Here is a 21,275-nt window from a genome sequence, read left to right on the forward strand (position 1 = left end):
CTTTGACATTAAAAGTAATCTGGAGATAAGGTTTACAATTCTGACGGTTTTAAACATATCAAATATTTATGACTGATTGAGGCTTCTGAAGAATTTAATTGAAGTTAGAAGCTTAACTCAAAACATCATATTCTGCATTATAAATATATACAATTTTATTTGTCAACAATTCCTTTATTTAAAAATCTAATTTTTAAAAATAAATACAGTGAGAATCTCCTTAAGATTCATGATCATGTCATTTTGTATACCTGACCTAATTCCAGCCCACTTGTGGTGGGCTTCAACAAAGGTACATGATGTACAACTCTTAAATAAGATGGAAAAAAAAAGATGTCTATAATGGAAATGAGGAAGGACAGAATATAATTATCACCAGTGGAGTGGGGTCTCAATAGCATCTGTTGGATGGTATAAATAAGAACCAGCAGTAGTTGGTTCCATTGTTGAGTGAATCCCTCAAAGATGGACTAAGATTGTAAGAAATGGGCCTTCTTTCAAAATCTCATAAGTTTGTCAAATACTGCAATCCTAAGTAAAGCAGAGTTGGTTCAAGATTGGCCTTATATTTAAGCCCCAGAATCTTTTCAGGAACAGATACTGTACACAGTGAGAAGTCAAAAACCAAAATACTAACAGCAAGCCATAGAATATCAGGAGGATGTCTATTAAGTAATAATAATAAATTCAAAGTCTTTTCAGAAAGAAAAAGGTTGAAAGGAATTAGAAAGTAGGTAAGGGTGAAAGATGCTTTTAAAAACAATGGAGAAGAAAGAAAGAGTCCTTACTAAGAAAAAGAGCTTTCTGTTTAAAATGTGAGGACTCTGCTTGACATTCTTCTAAGAGAAAAGGAAGGAATAGGGTAACAGCTTGGGGCAATTAAGATAAGGGGAAGACACAAATCAATATTTAGAAGTCCAGAAAGATCAATGTTAAGCAGATAAACAGGAACAGAGGGGGGAAAAAAAATACTGAGGTGAGAGAAGAAGGAGTGGATTGAAAAATGAAAAAAGAGAAAAGAGCTTGGCAGAGTGGCTCAAGTAGCAGAGTGCCTACCTAAGGAGTGTAAGGCCCTGAGTTCAAACTCCAGTTTCCATTAAAAAAAAAAAAGAAGAACACTAGAACATAGAGAAGAACCAAAACAGTGGAAACAAAAACTGACCTTTTACAGTTTAACCGAATATTGAAAATTGTGTGTTGGACCATGTGACCATGGTTTACTAGTTACATTTAAAAAAAGCCATGTCAAAACAAAACAGCAGAGTTAGCAGAGCAAATTTAAGGAAATACGTTGAGGCTGATGGAGTGGCTCAAGTCGTAGATCTTTAGGCAAGGGTGAGGTACTGAGTTCAAATTCCAGTATTGCAAAATAAAAATTAAGGAAAAGAAAATACTCCAAAAAGGCAACCATCCAAAAAGCAATATATGCACTTAAGATGCAATTTTTGCATTGCACATAACTCTACACAAATAATGGACTCAAAATAGCAGATTGATTTTCATAAATGTGATACAAAGTACTGATTAAATCTCCCAGTACCCAGAACTCCTTGAAGGGTTTTTGGTTTTGCATTTATTTTTGTTTGTTTTGAGACAGGTTCTCACTACACAGCTCAACCTGGTCTCAAACTCCAGGTCCTCTTGCTTCAACTTCCTGAGTGTTAGAATTATAGCCATGTACCATCATGAAGCTTTAGCTAAATACATAATCAAACAGATAAGGCTACATTTCCCCTCCTTTCCCTTGCAGCTGGTCACAGCATGTGACTAAGCACTAGCCAATGAGAGATGAGCAAAGGCAATGTATAAAACTTCTGGATCCTCCCTTTTAGGGAATTGCCTGCTCTCTTTTCCTCTTTATTGCTAGATAAAGAGCAGCAATAGAGACATGATAATCATGAGCTGTATACACAAGGACCATGTCATAGAAGATGACAGAGTGACAAAATAGAAGAGACTTGATGATCCAGCAATACCATACCCCAAGGAATGTAAGTCAGGTTACAGTAAAGATACTTGCACACCCATTTTTTTGCAGAATTATTCATAATAGCCAAGCTATGGAAATAGCCTAGGTGCCCTCTAACTGATGAATGGATTACAAAAATGTGGTATTTCTATACAATGGAATTTTATTCAGCCATAAAGAAGAAAGAAATTTTGTCATTTGCAGATAAGTGGATGGAACTGGCAAACATCATCTTAGGTGAAGTTAACCAGGGCCAGAAAGACAAAGGTCACATGTTTTCTCTCTTATGTGCAAGACAGACCAAAATAAAAATACAAGCATTATCATATATACATATAAATGTATACAGAAACATGTTTTCCAAAGTGGAATATTAGAGGAGACTAAGGGAGGAAGAAAAGAAGGAAAAAATGATAGTGAATAATAATAATAATAATATCACATCTGTACAGGACCAAGACACAACAAAACACACTGAAAACTGTTGAACAACACAAGATAGGGGAAAGGGTGAGGTTAGAATAGTGACAGGGGCCTAGACTGACTTAAGCACAATGTATTTATAAGTAAAATACCAAGGCAAAATTCCCACTGAACAATGGACAGTCACCTAAACAATGAAGGACAGGAACTCTAAAATAGGTTAAACTAAGGGAAGGGCACTAGTGGGATGGAGAGGGTAAATGAGAGAAAAAGAAAGTGAATATGGTTGATGTACTTTCTATACAAGTATGAATATGGATCTTTGAAACCTGTCACAATAAGAAGGGGAATGGAGTACGAGGGAGAATAATGGAGGGGATGAAACAATTTGGAGTTTAATACATGTGTATGTGAAATGTCACAATGAAACCTCTCTATAACTATCATAAGCTAACGAAAATGCTCCTTTTAATAAATGAAGGACAGGATGGTAAAACAGGTCTTGTCCCGGGGTGGAGACCAGGAGGAGGGGGAAGGGGATAACGAAAAGGTGACGGAGAGCAAATAAGATGGAAGTATTTTGTATTCATGTATGAAAACCTGTTGAAGTTCTAGGAAGGAGGGAAGGGGGAATAAAGGAGAAAGAAGGAGGGTGTGAACCTAATTAATATATTTTGTAAGCACTTATATAAATGTCACAGTGTACCCCTGTAGAACTACAATATGCTAACAAGAAAAAATAAATAAAAACAAATATATTTTAAAAAGTGACTTGAGTCCCCAGCCACTTTGTAGAGTAGATACACTGCAACTTTGCCCAGCACGGTGGTATAAACCTGTAATTCCAGATAAACAGGAGGCATAGATGGGAGGATCACTGTCCAAGGATGGCCCTGGGCCAAAAAAGAAAAAGTAAACCCTATCTGAAAAATAACTAAAGCAAAAAAGGGCTGAAGGTGTGGCAGGACTCAAGTGGTAGGGTGCTTGTCCAGCAAGCATGAGGCCCTGAGTTCAAACTCCAGTACCACCAAAAACTAAAATATGCCCCAACCCAATATTCAAATATCAGAATGAAATCAGCTTCTGTCTTATTTAATAAGCTCTTCAAAACATCCAAACAATAATCTAACTGATACAGTAAGCCTATCGGTTTCACTTCTTACCATGTCTTTTAACAAGTAATTTTGCTTCTTTAAGATGTTCATTGATATAGATATTTCATCATATCAAGACTGACTAGATGATGAGGTAGTTTCTGCTTGTGTGTGTGTGTTAGTGCTTACAGAGTAAAATAAACAACAACGATGGAGAAAATTAAAACAAGTGTTAAGAAGGGGTAAGGATGTAGCTCAGTGGTAGAGTACTTGCCTAGCATTGCATGGCCCTGGATTCAATCCCCAGCACTGGAGAAAAAATCAATTCACCAGGCATGGTGGCACACACCCATACCCAGCACCTAGGAGAATGAAGCAGAGAATCAAAAGTTTGAGACCAGCCTGGGCTAAATAGCAAGATCCTGGCTAACTATTTAAAAACTTTTTAAAATAAAACAATTGTTAGCAGTAATGAAAAAATATAGAGGGCAAAAATTTGCATGCAAGGAACTTTTCACTTTATGTATAATATATATCAATCAAACTGAGATGAACTTTGCTTATTTATTTTTTAACAAGATCTGATATTGAGCTGGAATGCACCAGCACAGGCACAACAGATGTTGAATATTGAGATGTTTCATGATTAGTTCGAGAGCATCCTCCACTGCTTGTGCCTCCCTTGGCTATACTCCACAAACCCCAGTCCTCTCAATGTCCCAGCAATTTAAGAGATTATGTCAAGCACAGCAGGCAGCCTCCAGAATTTCTAGGTCAACATCTGTTCAGAGAGGTTGGTACCACTGTTACATAGTTTCTAAGCATTTACTATTACCCTGGTCTTTATTTAAACTTTGTTTTAAATTTTAGGCCCATTCCACTAAGTGGCAAAAACAATGTCAATTACTCCAAGATTCCCATTCCCTGTCCCAGAGGTTAAACCTCAATTCCAGAAAGTTTATTGTAAACAAAAGCATTGAATAGGGGGATCTGAGAATGAGTGTGCAAGAGTCTTGCCCTTTGTTTTGTTTTCTGACTACATGGCAGCCACCAAGACATCCTCACAGCTGCTGGGATTACTGGTTACTGATTATGGATCCCAGAAGGTCCCGGCTGCCTCCTCTCTGCTCCCAGCCTTAATCTGCAGGCTCACAGGGTCCCACCTGAGCTCCCCTAGGTGCATGGCAGGATCCTTCTGGGAGAATATGCCAGGCATCCTGCTGCACAAGAGGCAGGTATGGGCAGAGCTCATGAACCCTGGCTCATCCCTTTGGTCTCCAGCAGTGCTATCCAATGTTTTCAATAGAAACATAACATAAGCCACTACCAATGCAAGCCACAAATATAATTACAATTTCCTAGCATGCACGTTTAAAAAGTATAATGAAATAGCTAAAATTAATTTAATAATGAGTTCTATTTAATCTGATATATCCAGGTATCATTTCAGTATGTAATCCATATAAAAATATGAATGAGATATTTTGCATTCTATTGTGTTCAATCTACATTTGGTGTGTATTTTATTCTTGACAGCACAAGTTGGTCTAACCACATTGTAAGAACTCCAAAGCCACGTGAAGTGTTTGGGTCCAGACAACCCATGCAATCGTTGCTTCTATGCCCTTCCAGCACAGGAAACAGGGGCACTCTGGAATCTTAGTATCTTTCTGGGTATTCTGTGTCTCTCTGCTCTTGCATCACCTAAACCTATCTGGAGTTTCTATATCCTGCCCACTGAATGCAAACTATAAGTTGAAAAATTTGGGCCCTTTTCCATAGACCATCTTGCAGGATTTTTTGGTTATGTACAACCATTCTTCCCCTGAGACATGCTACTAACAAAGGGAGAAGAGCATGAGTTAAAAGTAAACAGAGCAAAACATCTCAGTTTTGCCAAATATTTTCTTAGATCCTACTTGAAACCAGAATTCACATAAATGCTTCACCATCTCTGCACCAAAGAAAATGATATTGACCATGACTGGACACCCCAGTTTGCCTGACAAGCCGCAGTTCACATCTCCTTTTCTGGCATAATTATTAATTGCTCCCCTTTCACTTACAAAACTGTCTAGGTTTGGATAATAAATGATGCTGTCAAATAGTTATAGTCTCTATATGTGATTACATTATTCTTCACATGATCCTATGAAATAAAGAGTCCAAGTTTAGAAATAAGGAAACTGAGAATCAGGCAGAATTGAATACTTACCCACAGTCACAAGGGCAAATCATTTCAAAGTCAAAAGTCATTCATTCTCTTCAACATTAAGGTCATGATCCTTCAATTCCATCATGCATAATAGTACATTGTCCTGGACCCTGTACAATTGGAAAAATGTTCATTGGGTATTTTCTGCTTTATCTCTAATTTCATTGTCACTCAGCTGTCAGCTGGTGGTAAATTCAGTCCCTGAAATGTTAAGAGTCCTGTAACCAACCCTGTCCCAGAATGGTATTCTAGGCCAAGTAAACACAGTCTAATAGTTTACAAAACAACCATTAATAACTCTGATCCTTCTAGTGCCAGGTTCACTGAGGGAGAAAATTAAGAGACTTTTGATGACTTCACACATCATTGGTCATTGCAGTTTGGAACTCAATAGCTGCAAGATGCAAAACTGGGCAGGCCATTTAAATAAAGGAGCTATAAATAAACTGCCTAGCACCTAACCTCAGAGGGGCATGGAGTTTCTTCAGAACCAGGCATGGTTGTGCAGATGCAGATGTGGACAGCACAGGAGGATCAGTGAGGATTGACTTACCAGATGGGCCTTTACTGCCTCAGTAGACAGGCAGCAGTGGCCCTGAATAAGAGCACTTATTGTTAACAAGAAGTGCTTTTACAATTAGAAAGATAAGGACAGTCAGGGAAGAAACAGAGAAAGAAAAAATATAAATGAATAAAGGAGAAAAATCTCAATAGTATTGCTTCATGGAAGTTTCAACTAACTAGAGAAATTTTTAAAGAATAAATATAGGTTAGACTTGGGGGAACTTATATACAGCATCATTAGCTTCAGTAATAAAATAAACAAGGAAGAGTACTGACCAGTGTTCTCCATTCCTAATGTAGGCAAAGAGAAGGAATAAGATTCAGTGCAAGCATCAGTGATCAAATAGAGCATAAGAAATACTTTTTTCCTAATAAAGAGCAGGTAGAATTTAAAAATACCTTGTAACTATTGCGGATCCCCCATTAAAGTACAGAAAATAGGCAGGCAGGAGCTAGGCCCAACCACTGCTTGGAAACCTGGAGCACCATTATTCACTACAGGGATCTGGCTACCAAAATGAGAGTGTTTATAAATATTGTTACTACATGTGTGCTCCATTTCTTCCAATTATATTAAAAACAGCTGCTATTAAGGAACAAACATTTGAGTTGTTCTGGAGCTGTGATTTTCCATTCCAGAATGCACCAATAAATATGGCACTTAAACAGTGTTTTCAAAGCCTTAAATAAAATGTTTAAATAAAGAGAGGATTTATTCTTCATGTTTTTCTTCTCATTCTGGCAAAACCTTTGACCCTGGATATGTTCCCTCAAGACAAGACTTAAAAACCTGAATTATGGGGTGGGATCTCCCTACCCCAGTCCTACACAGCCCCTCCCTGGAGCCCAATAGGTCTGTTGGATTGAAATTTGCTTGCAATGACGTCCTAATAAATCAAATGGGCACCAGGGAGTTCTGATTTGTAGCATTTGCTGGTTTTCAGAATGGAAGTGCTCCCACCAAGGCTGTTTTCAAGGAGAGTGATGTTAACAAATGACTTGTAAAATTTCTGAAAACTTCACAATGAAATCTCAGGAACTGGTGTCGGCAGATACATCACATCACTGGCATGGGAAATGTCATAAATCCAATTTTCTTCTTATACAAGAGATATTCCAAACTTCTGAGCCATCTTGTATTTAAAACAACAATACAAATGGCAGATGCTTCCTATGTGCCTTGCTTTGAAGGCCTTTAGAACGATGCTATTGATCTAGAAAAGAAGTAAATGAAGCCATTATCATTATGTCCAGGAACAGAGGCCGATGAGACTACTAATCTGGTGCTGGAAATTACAGAATCAGAATTCAAACTCGGGTCTATGTGACTCCAAACTCCAAGACAACTTCTGCTCTATTCTGCTTCCTTTGCAGTGACTCCGCTTATCTAGATAGACTTTCAGAAGCCTTGTTAACCTCTCTTTAGTATTTTCCTTTCCTTCTTCGTGGAGCCTCCTTCCTTATTATACACAATGGCATTGTTTGCTACTGAAAGGCAGAGCTGGCTTCCAGGTACCTTTGTATAGCAACAGCATCCTGTGTGTGCTAATTAATGTTGTTGGAATTAATGAATTGACTGATTCAGCTTTACTCCTATTGTTGGGAATGCTCAACATATCACATTCTGGCATCAGAGTCTCAGGGTTCGTGGTGGGATTGGTAATAAGATGTTCTTCAGCTTTCAAATGAAGTTTGACCACCTCCATTGGGTTTAGGTTTACTTTTTTAAAAGATAAGAAGAGATGAAAGAGTTAAGTCAACATTCTCAATTCATAAATAACCTGGGTCTGTTCTCACTTACACTGATAGTTCATATACTCTTTAAAAGCAAATTTTTAAATGGTCATTTCATTGCTTCCCTGTCCCCTAAATGATTAAGGATCACCCTTCCAGACTTGCAGCCATAACTAATCACCCTGACTCCCAGTTTTTGACCTATAAAATAGGCTCATAAAAATCACAGCCTGGAAAGCAACATCTATAGCAACTCATGGACACAGCTGGTAAGTCGTTTTATAAATGCATAAAAACGTAGGAGGGTTTTCAACTAAATAATAATAATCACACTTTGAAACAATCTCAGCAAGTACTTCTTTTTAAAATGAGGCACATTGGCATTGTTAAATAGCAATATCTAGCACAGTATTTCTATGTTTGACTTCCTTTCACAATGTGTAATTCAGGTAGGCAAATTAACCTCCATTGTTAATGCCTGTGACACATGTCAGATCCAACAGATGCTGAGTTTTGTATTGGCTAGAAAATGGAAATCTGACTTAGATTTGAATCAATCAATTCATTTGTTCATTCATCCCTCCATCCCACAATATTAATAGAGGACCCAAGTTCACAATAAAAATTTTATGGATACCCCACTTTGGTTTTTTGGGTCATGCCTAGGAATAACGACTAAATTAAATCACTAAATAACTACTAAATTAAACTACTATTTTAAAGAGTATATTCTTTCCACATGCATCTTGCTTTCAACACATGGCACAGGATTATCTTAGCAAATTTCTTTCTGAAAGACTACTTTTTATGTGCTTCCCTGAATTAATCACAGTGCATTGCATAAAAGTCCCTCAGCAATATTGTGTGGTTGACTTATTGACCTTTACTTTTGATAAGACAGTTGGGAGTGAGAAAAAAGGCAAGGGTCCTATTTTTAATAACTTAAAATATCTTTCCTGCCAATGGTGAGTTGACTGTGTCATCTTTAAATACAAAGGATACTACATTATTCTGAAGCCTAGAACTCATGTCAGATAGAAGGATCTTAATTTAATATGTATTTGATATTTCTTTACTGTCCTCATAGATATAGTAAAACTGGATTCTTCTCCTTAAAGTGATTTATAAAATTACAGTTTTCAGAAATAAATACTTTCAGATAATACATATAATATATCTCATTTCAAATAGCTCATGATTTAGAACTCTACCAGTTTTCCACTCTTGAAGAACAATTTTGAATATATGAGATAAACTATTTTTCATTAGAATGTTTTATTTATTCATTCTTCCCATCAAGTTTACAGTTATACAATGTTAGCAAATTTTCAAGTATTAAAAGCACTTATAGAAGAAGAAAACACATCATAGATGACTTCTTGTCCTTTCCAGATTACTACTTGTGAAGTATTTTACTTCCCAAGAAAGGAGAAGCTGGAGTTTTCCATCCGTCAACTGGAAAGAGCCTGAAATGTTTTCTAAGAAGCAAGTCACACTTCACAAAGATTTTATATCCCATTTGAGGTTTCTATAAAATTGGGTTCATACACATGTAAAAGAAATAGCTTAGAACTCATTTCCCCATGCTGAGATTTTCTTTTCGCAGTCTGAGGGAAGAGAGGTTGTTTGAGCAAGTAGTGGGAAACTACTTTACTGTAGGTGCCAGGTTATTGCTCATGGTAGACAGAATGATAGTCTCCAAAGATGAGTATGTTAGGTTTCATGGAAAATAGGAATTAAAGTTGTAGATGGAAATAAGGGTGATGATCAGCTGACCTTGAAATAGTGATGATCCTGAGTTATCTACATAGGTGCAGTATAATCACAGAAGCCCTTCAAAGTGACGGATGGAGGCTGAAAAGAAGGGTCAGAGAACCAGATGTGGTGGTAAAAGCAGGGTCAGAGAGAAACTGTCTGGCTGGCTTTCAAGACAAAAGAAGGGAACCACATGTCAAGGAACATGGGTGACCTCTCAAAGCTGGAAAAGACAAGGAAATGGATCTCCCCTGGAGTCTCCAGAAAGGAGCACAGCCTCACCAACATCTTAATTGTAGTTCAGTGAGACAAATGTTGAACTTCTAACTTCCAAAGCCATAAAACAGAAAATTTTTCTTACTTTAAACTGTGAATGTGGGATTATTTGTTACAAAAGGCATGAAAAACTAATACAATGATGAATGAGCAAAAAGCGCCCCCTCTCCAGAGCATCAGGGAGAAATCCATTTGAGTAGGGTAGTCTGCCTATGCCAAACGGCTAACCACAGCTGCTTATAGCAAATGCCAAAAGTCTGATAAAACTAGTCAGTTGTGGAGATGAGTTGTACAACAATGTGATGTTAACACTGCTGAACATACATTTTAAATGGTTAAGATGGTAAATGTTATGGATGATAGACAGATAGATACGCACATACACACATAAATAGATACATACATAATTTGAAACAGTCACAATTTAGAAAAACACCACCACCAAAAATAAAGCCAAGTTCTATTTGCCTATGAGGAGTTGTTATTTAACAAGGGAAACATCTAAGTCATGCTAATAAAAGAAATATCCTTTCTTTATATAAGACCATTTTGGAGGGAAAACCCTACTACCCTATTTTGTGACATATGTTTTCTTTTTAGACAAGTTAACCTATATCCCCTGCTTATGTAGACCATGAAACCCAGACATCCACTCATGACTTTGCCTTCAGAAACCACAATGACAAAATGCAGAGAGACATCAGTTGTTAACTGCTTAAAGCCTTCATGAAGCACTCTAGATAAGAGTCATAAAACTGGACCAAAGGGACATATGAAACTCCTTTTGTGAAGGCACTGACAAATAAATGGGAAAAAAGAGAGGACAGGGAAGGTGAGGAGGAGGCAGTTTCTTCGTGTGACAAAGTCCTTTCAGGAGTTGCTGTCCATCACTTTATTCCAAGGGAATCAGTAACGTCAACTCTCATATCCCATATCCTCAATGCTCTATTAAAATCCTGACTTGTAGGAAAGGACCGTGGAAGAGCTCCTATTAGATATATGTGCTTGGTATCTAGGGGCCAGTTTCTCAGGAGGCAAGAGGACCTACACAAAGAATAGGAAGTACTCTCCAGTCATTATGAACACTCTGGGGCAGAGGAGCTTACAATATTGTATATATTGTAGCTGTGTAAATGTGTTACACACACAGAGTCAAATGCCAAGTTCTGTTCACTCTATCTCCTGAATATTGTCAGAAATTATCCTCTCCTTTACATCATCATATGCCAGTCACTAGTTTTAGGGCCTCACCATTTCTTACTTGAAACTTTTCAATTATTTTTCTGTTTTAGGATAAATTTCCTAGAAATAATTGCTGAAAGAGAAATTTCTATGCAGAAAGTTTTATTAGGAAATATAGTAATAAAAATACCTACAAAGAAGTAAATAAAGGAAATACGATTGGACAGAAGTTTATTGAAATTCAATATAGATGCAAGAAAGACTCAGCTCATGCTATAAGGAGCTTTAAAGCTATGAGTTTTCACAGATTGAGGAAAAGGGTCTGGCTACCATGTAGGGACCATTAAATATAGGCCATCTGTCAGCTTATGTGTGATCTGGACAATACACCACACAGCTTCCTCCCTGAAAAGTTTACCCATGCCCAGTCTTCACATTGTTGCCATAGTGATAATTTTTAAACATCAGTTTGATTGTGCCATGATCCACTGCAAAATGTTTCAATTCTTGGCTATACTTTTCAGAGACATCCCAACTAATTGTCATGGCTGATAAACCCAATGAGAGCTAGCCTTGCAACCCTCACCATCATATATCTTACAACATTTCCACGGCAGCTTGACACCTAGTCACACCAATCTACATAATCTGTTTTACCTTCATTCATTCTTCTCTCTTCCAACTGTATAGCTCAATAGCTATTGATGTTTATTCTGTCGAATAACAGTTTCAAACTCTGGAAATATTCTTTTTGTTCATTTGTTCTAAACAAAAAGAGAACAGACAATTCTAGAGAGGCAGTAGATAAAGATAGACAACGAAATTATACATTCTTGATTTTAAAAAAACTAAAATGAATGCCAGTTTCAAACAGAAAGTGTCAATGAGTAGAAATTGCCTAACTTCATGTAGAACCTATGATTGTAAAGTAAAACCTTCAAAGTAATGATGACAGCTATCTGATACATTGCTACTAGCTAAAATTATCCAGATATTTTATATGCATTATTGTTCCTGTTTACAACAATTAACTGCTGTAATATATTAGTCATAATGTCGGAGACAAGGCTCCCTTTGTGAGCCATTCTGTCTTGACCTTGCCCTGGAACATTTTGCGGTTGTTTGTCCCAACTTCTCCATCTCCAGCACAAGATGGCGCCGTCCCTGCTTCTCTTCTGGGAGTTTACCTTGCCGCCGGCGCAAACGGGCACCCTATCAGAAGTCCTATAGCAGAACCAGCCAACCAGCCTGCACCTCCTCATACCCCTCACTCCCTCAGCACATAAATACCCCTGTGTGAACAATAAAATTTTGCAGCTTGATCAGAACTCCTGTCTTGCTGTCTCCTTCGTGTCTCTCGTCCCTTCATTCTTCCCCTTCTAGGTTCGCTACCCACGCTGATGTGTCCTGCAGGACGGGACATCTGGCGCCCAACGTGGCTGTAGCTATTCCTTTGATTGCGGGGAGAACACCGTCCTCCGGGAAGGCTTGGGCCCAAGCAGAGTTTGCGATCGCCTCGGCAAACGCAACCGAGAGACAGATCCAGGAGGAGAGTGAGGACGGCGAACGGTGAGTGACCCACCCTGGGACAAGCAGTGTCGTCACATGATTTGTTTCTTTCAGGCCTCAAGGAGGCCCTCAAGACACGAGGGGCGCGTGTTAAGAAAAAAGACTTGAGGTCATTATTTTGTTACATAGGAGATTTATGTCCTTAGTTTCCTCTCGAAGGAACCATTGATGGTAAAAGATGGCTCCGGGTCGGAGACTGTTTAAAAGACTATTATGAATCTTTTGGCCCCGAAAAGGTCCCTGTGACCGCCTTTTCTTATTGGAACTTGATTAATGACATTCTCAAAAGTGCACCCTTTGATAATGGTACTTTAAAACTTGTTAAAATTGGGCAAAATGCTATGCAGACAGCTTCCCGCCCTCCTACAGGGGTCTCTGACGGTGGAGGACCCACGGATGCTGTCAAACATCTTCAAATAATCGAGCTTTTAAAACCCCAAATCCCTGAACTCACATATCACCCCTTAATGTTGCCTAAATCTCAGATTCCAGATTTAGATCCCAATACATTAGATATTTTGGGAAGTACCTTCTCCTTGCTTAACACTTCCAACCCCACCCTTGCTAAGGATTGCTGGCTTTGCATGACCACAGGAGCAATAATGCCCCTGGCAATACCTGTTAACTCCACCGTAAATAATCAGGATACCTGTCAATCTGGACTTCCCTTTAAAGTACAGCCTATGGATGCACCTACAGTATGCCTTCAAGGCATGATGCAAAATAATTCTTATGATATTGACGTTGAGGTTAGTTCTTTTGGAAATTGCTCATCAGTTCTAAATTATTCCTCACCCACCCCAGCTCTTTGTCCCCCCAACGGTACAGTTTTTTTGTGTGGAGGAAACTCAGCCTTCCCCAGGCTTCCAGCAAATTGGACTGGTGGCTGTGTTGTTGCCTTATTACTCCCAGATATTACTGTTGTCTCAGGAGATGAACCTCTGCCCATTCCTAGCTTAGACACCTTAATTAAAAGACATAAACGGGCAATACAAGCCTTACCGCTCCTTGCCAGCCTTGGAATAACAGCAGCTATAGGCACAGGTACAGCTGGCTTAGGCACGGCTATACACTCTTACCGTCGCCTATCTCAACAACTTATAGATGATGTACAAACTCTATCTGGAACCATTAAGGATTTACAGGACCAAATAGACTCCCTGGCAGAAGTGGTCCTTCAGAACAGGCGAGGCTTAGATCTGCTAACAGCCAACCAGGGAGGTATCCGCTTGGCCTTAGGGGAAAGATGCTGCTTTTATGCCAATAAATCAGGCATAGTATGCACCAAAATTAAACAGCTTCAAGAAGATTTAGAAAAGAGACGAAGGGAGCTATTTGAAAACCCCCTCTGGACTGGGCCTAATGGAATTCTACCCTACCTTCTTCCACTATTAGGCCCCTTGCTAGGTCTACTTTTAATTGTGATCATAGGGCCCTGCATTATAAACAGGCTGATACAATTTATTAGAGAACAAATCAACACCTTAGCCTCTAAGCCTATACAGGTCCATTATCATTGCCTGGATATGGAAGACCGTGCTCCTGAGACCTTCCTTTCAATAGAAACTCGCTAAATGCTCCATCTGGGTTTCCAAATTTTCTCTCTGCCACCCCCTCTTCTTATATAACATTCTTGACCACTCATCGCCCATGGGGCCCTCTTCCGCTGGGCCCCTCTGCTTGGGGGAGGCAGCACCCAGGGAGAGTGATCATAAGGGCTTTTCTAAACGAGGGTGCAGGTAAGACTGCAGGAGGGTGGATCCTAGGATCCCCAGACCCAAGACCTCTGTATGACATGCCCTGGAGCATGGCGGTCGGCATGCTCCTAAAAAATCCGCCTCCTCAAAAAACATGCCGAGGAGATTCTCTTGAGAACTTAGCAAGGACGCTTGCTTACAAAGCAAAAATGATCTCCACCCTGAGGAACTGGGCCTCTGTCATCCCCTCTCAATAAGCCGACATATTCTGGTCATGTTTGTATAAGAATAAGGGGGAAATGTCGGAGACAAGGCTCCCTTTGTGAGCCATTCTGTCTTGACCTTGCCCTGGAACATTTTGCGGTTGTTTGTCCCAACTTCTCCATCTCCAGCACAAGATGGCGCCGTCCCTGCTTCTCTTCCGGGAGTTTACCTTGCCGCCGGCGCGAACGGGCACCCTATCAGAAGTCCTACAGCAGAACCAGCCAACCAGCCTGCACCTCGTCATACCCCTCACTCCCTCAGCACATAAATACCCCTGTGTGAACAATAAAATTTTGCAGCTTGATCAGAACTCCTGTCTTGCTGTCTCCTTCGTGTCTCTTGTCCCTTCATCCTTCCCCTTCTAGGTTCGCTACCCACGCTGATGTGTCCTGCAGGACGGGACATCATAAATATATAAAAACTGAGATTTGAAGAAGTTAAATAACTTGCCAGCCTCACAGACATTTGTGGCATAACAGATAATTGAACTGGAGTTAGCCAAACCCAAGCCTGTGCTCTTGAGATTTCTTTCATCTAGTTTGTGGGCATTTATGATTTTATCTAAGAAAAAAATCAATGAAGAATTTTTATTTTGTCATAGATATGTCAGAAAATGTTTTTGTCAAGTTGAATCATCCAATTATGACAGATCAGAGTTTGCTCTTTAGATGGTCATCTACCATGAAGTGGTACTACACAGACAGGAATTACTTAGCATAAAGAAGAAAATGTCAAGGAAAGAAATAAATATGCTTTTTGATGATAAAAGTCATAGTACAGAGAAGGAAACAAAAAAGTAGGCAGCTGGGTTCATAGTACTTGAGATATACGTTTATTAAAACTAGTAAACCCACAGAATCTCATATGAATTACCTGAGTGTGTCATAGCATCTATATCATTTAGCAATGGACTGAGTTTAAAAACAATGGTAACTTCATACAAAAATAGCAAAACTGTGCTCTGTGAATCTGTACCCAAAAATATTCAGGCAGACGAGATAAAATGAATAGAAAATCAAGGAATCTAAATTCTTTCAATAAGTAATAAAAAAGCAACAAAGAAATAGTCCTTTCCTAAACATGAGTTAAAATAAATAATTTTGAACCTATGTTTTTAATTTTTTCATTCTCAACCCCTCCTAACTCTATAGTCTCTACTGAAAGCACCACAAAAAATGGGATTATTCATTTATTCATGCAAAAAAATGTTTATTGAATGCTTACAATATGCCAGGCACTGTTATAACCACTGAGAAAGTTGTAGTAAATATTTCAAAGACTTTGACATTGTGTAGCTTAAATTTAGTGAAAGAAACAGAAAATAAATATTCAAGCAAATAAATAAGTAGAATAAGTATATGAATTAAAATAAAAGAAGAGAATGGACCTGAGAGAGACACATTTATATCAGGTCAGTGGGAAAGGCCTCCATGAGGAATAATATTTGAACCAAGATCTCAGTCACAAAAACAAGAAGCTGATATGAGGTCTAAGAGACAAGTGCTCAGTAAAAAGAGAAAGACAAGCACAAACCATAGACATAAGAGAAACTTGCTGGGCCCAAGTAAAATCCTGAGTTCTCTAATTGGAGGTGAGGGAAGTGAGAACATTTTAGGAGATTATATCATAGAAGAGACTAGGGACAAATAGGGCCTTAATATTTTGTGTTGTGATTTTTATTCTGAGTAAGATTGAAAACTAATAGACAATTTTCAGCAGGAGAGTAATGGGATATAGCTGCTAGAGAAACAACTGTAGAGGAGCAAGAGATAATGGTGGCTTGCACCAAAGTAGAAGCAGTGCAGGTGATGAGAACTGGTCAGATTTATGATATACTCTCAAATTAGATTCATTCCTTTTTTTTGTACTCAGGGCATCAAACTCAAGGCATCACACATGCTAGGCAGACTGTCTACCATTTGAGCCATTTTGCTAGCCCTAAGAGCCATTCTTAATGGAGTGGCAATATATGGCATGGAGTGATAATTAAGGACAAGTCCTGAGCTTTTGATCTAAAATTAGAGAAGCTGAGGACCCAGCAGGGTGAGAAAGAGAAAAGAGCTAGGGTGTGATAGAGCAATTATCCTGCTTTGGACATGTTTCTATTCCAATATTTGTTAAGCTCTCAAGTGGAGATTCTAAGTAAATAATTAGTTGTAAAAATCTGGACATAGGGGAGGTGATAGCTAGAGATAAGACATTTGGAATGAATAGGATTTAAATTCAAAAGACTGAAAAGACTCACAGAGATAGTACAGACAGAAAAAAGAAAGTCAAGTGCAAAACCCTGAGACATTCTAACATTCAATTAAAATAATACATTTATTGAATCTTATTATTCATTTTTATATAAGGCACTTTTCTAAGGACTTGACCTGATTAACTTATTTAATTCTCACAACAACCCTAAGACATAAAAACTATTTAATCCTTATTTAGTCATGAATATACTAAGAAACTGGCTAATACATGACAGATCTGGGATGTGAATATTGACACACCTCTCTCTTCAGGTGGAGAAAGAAACATCAAAAAGAAGACAGAAAGAGTAGGTAGTGAAGTAGAAGAAAAATCAAAATAGAGGGGTCGAGTAAAATAAAGACTGAGCACAGGATAAATTTGTAAATCAGTGACCTTCACAATAGTTCATAAGAAGACCAAATGCCAGAATGAAAATTGATTAGAGGATATAAAGTTAGAACATGGAGACACTAAGTATTCATTGCTTTTGAAATGTGCTTCAGAGGGTACTATTTAGACAGAACATATAATGTGAAATGTGTTCTCTAGAACTGGGCAGCATGGCAGTACTGAGAATATATGTGTTTGGATGCAGGTCGATTTATAGGTTTGTTGATAGGAAGATACAGAGTTCGCTTCTAATTGCTTCCATCTTAGTAAAATAAGAAGCATGTCAATATATGAGACAGGACAGTAGAAAGAGAATGATGTGTGAGGAGAAAGGAAGACACACAAAAGGGTCCCTCAGAGAGCAGAAGAGCAACATGACAAGGGCAAGGAACCTTCGAATGTTGGGCAGAGCTGAACACCCATGAGATATGTGCTGCATATCACATGGTTTTATGTTTTCCCCCAGCCTCATCCAAAATCCTTGAATATAGATACTGAGTTCTGAGAGATGGGATTAGTCAATGTGGGGTGCAATGGAAACCAAGAAGCAAGACCATAAAGAGATTAAAGAACAGTGAAGGAACTCTACTACCAGAAAAGTACAATAAAAGCCTGTGATTCCTCAACTCCTAAATCATTTCCAAAGCCCCACAGCCAAACTAACATGAAGGGATCTATGAATAGGTCAACCACACTTCCAGTTTGCTGGAGGCAGTCCTGTTTTGCACACTTTCTCTGAATTAATAATAGCACCCACTTTCACATTCAAAATGATCTCTTCTGAACATTAAGTTATGTGATCACATTACTGTGGAAAAGGTAGAGCCCACATCAAAGCATGCCAGATAAAAATAGTTGGGTTTCAGTAGAAGAAAGGGCCAACATTTCTTAACTACCTGCAATAAAACAGTGATTGTCAGTTTTAATATCTAATTAAATCTGATTTTGTCTTAGAAACAGCTCTATATAAATACTATTTTCATACTGGTTTTCAAATGAAGATATAAAAGGCTATCTCAATGTTTTGCCCAAGTCACAAACTTAATAATCAGTAAATTTTTGTAATTTCAAACCAGGTCTGATTGAGTCCAGTAAAAAAAATGACATGTTTATAAGTAGTATATTGCTTATACCAAAAAGAGACAAATATGTATATAACTTATAAAATTTCTTTTTTTTAAATTTTTTTTGTATTGCATAACAGACATTTATTTTTCGCAGTTGTAGAGACTGAGAAGTCCAAGATCAGGATCACAGCATAGTCCAGTTATGATGAGGACACTCTTCCTGGCTTGTTGGTGGTGGCCTTTGTGCTACATCCTCATATGGTGGGAGCAGGGAAGGAAGGAAGCACTCTAGTCTCTTCTTCTAAGGTCACCAGTCCCATCATGAACACCCCCAATCCTTATGACCTCATCTAACCCTAATTATCTCTCAAAGGCCCCAATTCCTAATGTCATCATACGGAGGCTAAGGTTTCAACATAAGAATTTAGGGGGATACAAAATTCTAGTCTGCAACAGTGGCAAGATACATGGCATACAATTTACCATTTTAACCAATATAAATGCACAATTAAGTGGTATTCACGTTGTTATGTAACTCTCACCACCATTCATCTCTAGAACTTTTTCATCATTCCAAACAGAAACCCTGAGTTCATTAAGCAATAAATCTTCATTGCCTCACCCACTCCCAACACCTGGTATTTCTGTTCTACTTTCTTTTTTTTCTGAAACATTTTCTTACATGTTGGATAGTGATCTTTTTTTTATCTCTTATTTATTATCATATTATTATTATACTGGGGGTACATTGTGATATTTACAAAAGTGCTCACAATAAATCTTAGTTAAATTCACCTTCTCCATCATTCTCCTTTATCCCATCTCCCCTCATTCCTACAATAATTTAAAGAGGTCTCAGTTTTCCATTTTCGTACATGAGTATGTAACATATCCACCATATTCCCCCTCCTATACCGTTTCCTTATATCCTCCCCCTCCCACTGATACCAACTCCCAGAAAGGACCTGTTTTACTATCCTGTTTTCTGGTTTTGAAAAAGTAGATTTTTGTTTAAGATATCTATACAGAGAGTTTCATTATAATATTTCCATGTATATATGTATTGTATTCTGAAATGGGTCATCCCCTCCATTTTTCTCTTTTCTCCTTGGTCCCCTTCTTATGGTGATTTCAACAGGCTTAAAAATTCTATATTCATTCTTGTATAGAAAATACATCAACCATGTTCACCTTCTTTACTTCCTTCTTTTACCCTCCCTTCCTGTTAATACCATTCCCCATAGGGTGACCTGTTTTTCATTCTTGTCCTCTGTTGTTTAGGTGTATGTTCATTGTTCAGCGGAATTTTGCCTTGGTATTATATGTTTACATGTATTGTGCTTAATATTTTTCCTTTAAAGCTATTATTAAATTGTTATTGAAACATATTTTATACAAACAAAGTGGAAAACAGATAATAATCCCTCTTGTTATGCCATGGAGAGTTTAAAATTGAACATGACCCTCCAGATCACAGCCATCAACCAAAAACAGCAGAAGCCTTGGCTTAGAAAATTGGTGAAGGTCAGTTAGTTATACTCTGTAAGTTCATGGTTGCAGTGAATGACTTTAAGGATGAGGAGAAAGAAACAGTATCACAACTAAGTAACTCAAAAACTATGAAATATACATGAAGTAAATTCTAAATAAAAGTCCAAAAAAGACAGAAGAGAAGGGGGGAAAGGGGAGGAAGGAGTGAGAGCTGAAGGGAGAGAAGGAGGGGAGGAAGGGAAGGAGGGAAATCAACAGTGAACAAAATTAACTTTACATCAGACAAGTTATTTGATCAATGCAATTTTTGGTCTGACATTCAAATGAGGCTTTTTGTTGTAAGGAACTTTGACTTACACAAATTTCTAGGCAATACCTGACTGCATGAATGGATCAGGGGACAGCTTCATACATCTTACAGGGGAAACTATTAAGCATTATCCCTGCTGAGGCAGCAGACATAAGGATTCTTTGCCTGGACCTGAACTTGTTCTCTGCCTCATCTGTCCTGTGCATCATTTGTAGATGTTTGAACTAGAATTGACACCTCACTACAGACTGACCCACTCAGAAGTTTTGCACACCTGGACTCATGGTGACTCCCTAAAAACAGTCAAAATATCACATGTGAAATAGAGGAATGGTCAAGAAAGTAGAAAGTATGAGTAAGCATAAAAAAAAAAAACACACAATGTAGAGTAAAATGGCGGTAGTTAGGCAGAAGCAGTGAAATCAGAGGGAATCCAGTAGAGTATGAAAGAAATGAAGAGTATGAAGAGCTAGTGAAACCCTGTACCCCAAAGCAAACTTGAATCCTGACTGGCCCTTCCTTCCAGTGCAGGCTCTGTAAATTGGGACTCCAGCATGGTCCACATTGCTTTGGTAAGGCCCAGATATTCTTATTATTGTGAAACCCTGTCTCCCTTCTTGTCACCCAGGTAACCTCAAAATAAATCTCCATTATTTGAGATAGTCTGAGAGTCTCACAACAAAATATCCTAAATGCATTCACTCTATTTTTGAATGGCATCCATCTTATGTTTTGTAGGGATGGGGAGTACAGAAATGGATGACAGGTTGACAAAACAGAAATGATGGTAAGGAGCATGAATGATGGGTTTCAGGGTTTTCAGTTGTAAGAAACTAGTGGGTTTTCGCAATAGAATTATCAAATTATGTTGTATCATATTCTCATTAACTGACTTTTTATTTTCACAGCAAATGTTGGTACAAGTTGCCCAAAATAGAGAGTGGGTAGTCTAGATTTTAAATGAATCTCATGTTCCCAAATTAGAGTCCTAACAAGGAATGAGGCATAAAGGATCTTCCTAATTTCTTTCAGTT

This window comes from Castor canadensis, chromosome 1, assembly GCF_047511655.1.
Source record: "Castor canadensis chromosome 1, mCasCan1.hap1v2, whole genome shotgun sequence".
In the NCBI taxonomy this organism is placed as follows: domain Eukaryota; kingdom Metazoa; phylum Chordata; class Mammalia; order Rodentia; family Castoridae; genus Castor; species Castor canadensis.